The sequence below is a fragment of the Sinocyclocheilus grahami genome, unplaced genomic scaffold (assembly GCF_001515645.1).
Source record: "Sinocyclocheilus grahami isolate Dianchi unplaced genomic scaffold, SAMN03320097.WGS_v1.1 scaffold5109.1, whole genome shotgun sequence".
In the NCBI taxonomy this organism is placed as follows: Eukaryota; Metazoa; Chordata; class Actinopteri; order Cypriniformes; family Cyprinidae; genus Sinocyclocheilus; species Sinocyclocheilus grahami.
This window is the reverse complement of record NW_015509885.1, coordinates 9,862-12,925: the sequence shown is the minus strand read 5'-3', so window position 1 is coordinate 12,925 and position 3,064 is coordinate 9,862. Positions and strand designations below refer to the sequence as shown.

Below are 3,064 nucleotides of genomic sequence, written 5' to 3'. Positions count from 1 at the left end.
ACACACACACACACACACCACATTTAATCACAGAATGCTTTGAATGCTTAGGATTTGTACTATTTGATTTGGTTTGCATTAGGCTATATGTTTGAAGAATGTATTAATAGGTAATGTTTAATGGTTAATTCATCTTTTTCTTTAGTTATTTTGGTTAAATGTGGTACATTTATATCAAAGTGTGAAATCAATAAATGTTTATTGACCCTAATTAACAACAATAATAATAATTCATTGTATTATGTAATGTGCATGCAAAAGCAAGATATATTCATATAATATAAAACAGCACCATTAAACAGTCATTTGTTTAGTCTGAGTCTCTTCATTCACATATTTTAGAGCCTGCAAAAGGTTTGGCTGTCAAGTTTCACATACATTTCAAACTTAACTCCCGCCCATCTGCTCTCTCTCAGCCTCTGAGCAGCTCCTTTTGCTGCACTCTTCATTTGCTCTTGCAGCTGCAGGAAGTTGAGCAACTCAGCCCACAAGTGTGCCACAGAAATTCACCCAGGTAATCAATTGTCAAAATGTTTTTTTTCCATTACAATGCATATAGTATTATTATTATGTTTAATTAATTTTTACCACTTTTAAGGTTGTGTACATTCAGGTTTGCGGTGTATTGGGGCCTCCATCTACAGGCTTTTGTATTTTTAATTCATGTAAATGATGCTTGAGGATGGCTAACAGGTTAAAAAGGCTCATGCAGTAGCAGTTTGCAAACATGTCCTTGGCATTTCTGGGTCATGGTTTGCAAGATCCTAAAAGTATGCAGTCTATTATGCCACTGGTGTTTCTGGTTTCAGTTGAAACATTGGTCAATGCCAGTCTATTCAACATTTTTAATCTTCCTTTTCAAACACATGCATTATCTTGCATACTATTTATTTTTAAAATACTGTATAATAAGATAGTCTTTGTCATCGTTCCTTGTTTTAGCACTGTGTTTGGTGCTTGATGCTGTATGTCGTCAATATTTGCCAACATCTGGCACACATCTTTATACTATATACTGTATGTTTATAATCTCACATTTAGTCATATAGTGTTTTAAGTAAGTGCTGCAAGTATATATTTGATTTCTGAAAATCAAATGGTCTGTTATTAGCATAGGTCTTTAAAAAAATTGGATAACTGCTCCTCACTACGACCACAGTATAACAGGTCACTCATTTAATGCTGTTTTACTGTAAAGAACTGAGCAAGCAAATATGTACAGAGGAAATGAATGAGCAAAGGTGGAGGGAAGAAGAAAGATGGAGCAGATAAAATAAAAGCGAACTGCTCGGATAAACATATTTATTAGCATTAGCATAACGAAACTCAAAGACATCACTAATGTCAAGACTGAAGGTGTGTTGTCTGAAAATAAATGAGTTTCAATGCGTGTATCTGGTACTATTTGTAACATCATAGTAGTAGTTAATTGTCAAAATGGTGCAGAAACTTAATTTGAGTATATTAAACATAACTGGAGAGTTTATCATGCTTCATCAAAGGAAGATGTTTTATTGTAGCCTTTTGTTGATTTAATATCATTTCAGTTTTAGTGTAGTTTATTGTGTTGGCAATCTGATTTATTCAAATTTGTTTAGATTCTGTTATTATTAGCTATGGACTTTTTTCAGATAATTAGGGGTACTGAATATATGGCACAATGCATAATCAAATATTTAAATGAATAAATACACATTGCATGTATACATGAACTATAACTGTCTAGGCCTGTTAGTCCAACTTCACAAAAAACAGACATTTACAATTTGAGTTTAACTAAAGCATTTAAATTTTAATCCCGACACTGAAATTTTAAAGCCTTCAAATATCTGAATCATGTTCAGAGGTCTTATAACTCTAGGACCAGATGCCTGTCACAAGCATTTACCTACTCTACCCTTTAATACTTCCTGAGTCATCAAGAAACCACGGACCAGGAATGTTCTCATTAGACATGAAGGGTGTGCATGCTGACAGGTGTGTATGTGTGTACGACAGACAAAGAAACTGAGACACAAATAGATGGAAGGAGAAAAAGAGAGAGGCAGACAGAAAGAGACGGGGGAGGAGAGAAAGAGGTAGGGAAATGAGAGAGGAAGGCACAATAATCAAAGGGGGTGGAAAAGGGTAAGCATGTCAAACCAGTCAGGCAAGTTCTTATTACAGTAGAAATGCATCATTGAAAATTGAAAGACAGCAAGAAGTGAGAGAGAGTTTAGAGGCACAAGTCAGGATGGGGAACACCTTTTCTCTCAAACAGCTAAGAGACACAGCAGTCCTCTAAGGTACGTTACTTCTGCTTGAAGAGCTAAAACTCATGTATGGTTAGATTATGTGGCAGGTAAAGTGTATGGCCATTGTTATTCAAGTGCGCATGCCATGGGAGAACAGGTGTTTCTGTAAACTGACACTGACCTGTTTTCCTTGGAAAGTCTGAAATGTTGCAGTCATATGGGACTGATAATCCTATTTTGCATCCATATCTGTGAAATACAAGGCAGTAGTACAAGGCCATTTGTGGTTATGAGCAACCTTATAACAACCTATATTTACTGTGTCAATGTATCCTTTATTTGTTTTCAATCAGTTCAGATTTATTTTCATCAGGTCTGTATTTGCGCTCCTGGAAGGTGTACTTCACACCTCCTCCTCCTCCCACTCCATCTCTGCTTGCTGTTTACTCATGTCTTTTATTTTAAACATAGCTCTTGACATTTAGAAATGTTCAGTTTAAGATAAAAAAAAAGCAGTCTTTGCAACAACATAAGGTGGGGCAAACAAATCTGGAAAAAAATAATTACAAAAACCTGATTTTAAAAAGTTCGAATTTCAGCTGTTGATTCAATATTGCCTAAAGATTGTTTAAATTGATTGGTATGCAGATGTGTACATCGGTGCTTGCTTGATTGCACGTGACTATTATCAATGTTACTGAAGTGTCTGAATGAAATTCAATGTGCTGCTTTGAATAATCGTGGGTGTGTAAGTGAGATAGGGTGCAGAGTTCCTGCTAGGCTATTTGACATTATTCACAGATTTGAGATACAGTAATCCTATATATATA

At 35.3% G+C, this 3,064-nt stretch overlaps 1 protein-coding gene across 1 annotated transcript in view; it reads left to right on the top strand.

Moving 5' to 3' along the window:
* Window positions 1-456: 456 nt before the first annotated feature.
* LOC107577097 (uncharacterized) overlaps window positions 457-3,064 on the top strand; it is a 7,036-nt gene continuing 4,428 nt past the window's right edge. Inside the window, exon 1 of the mRNA XM_016263207.1 lies at window positions 457-514. The gene's annotated coding sequence lies outside the window, so the exon portion shown is untranslated. The remainder of the gene's footprint in view (window positions 515-3,064) is intronic.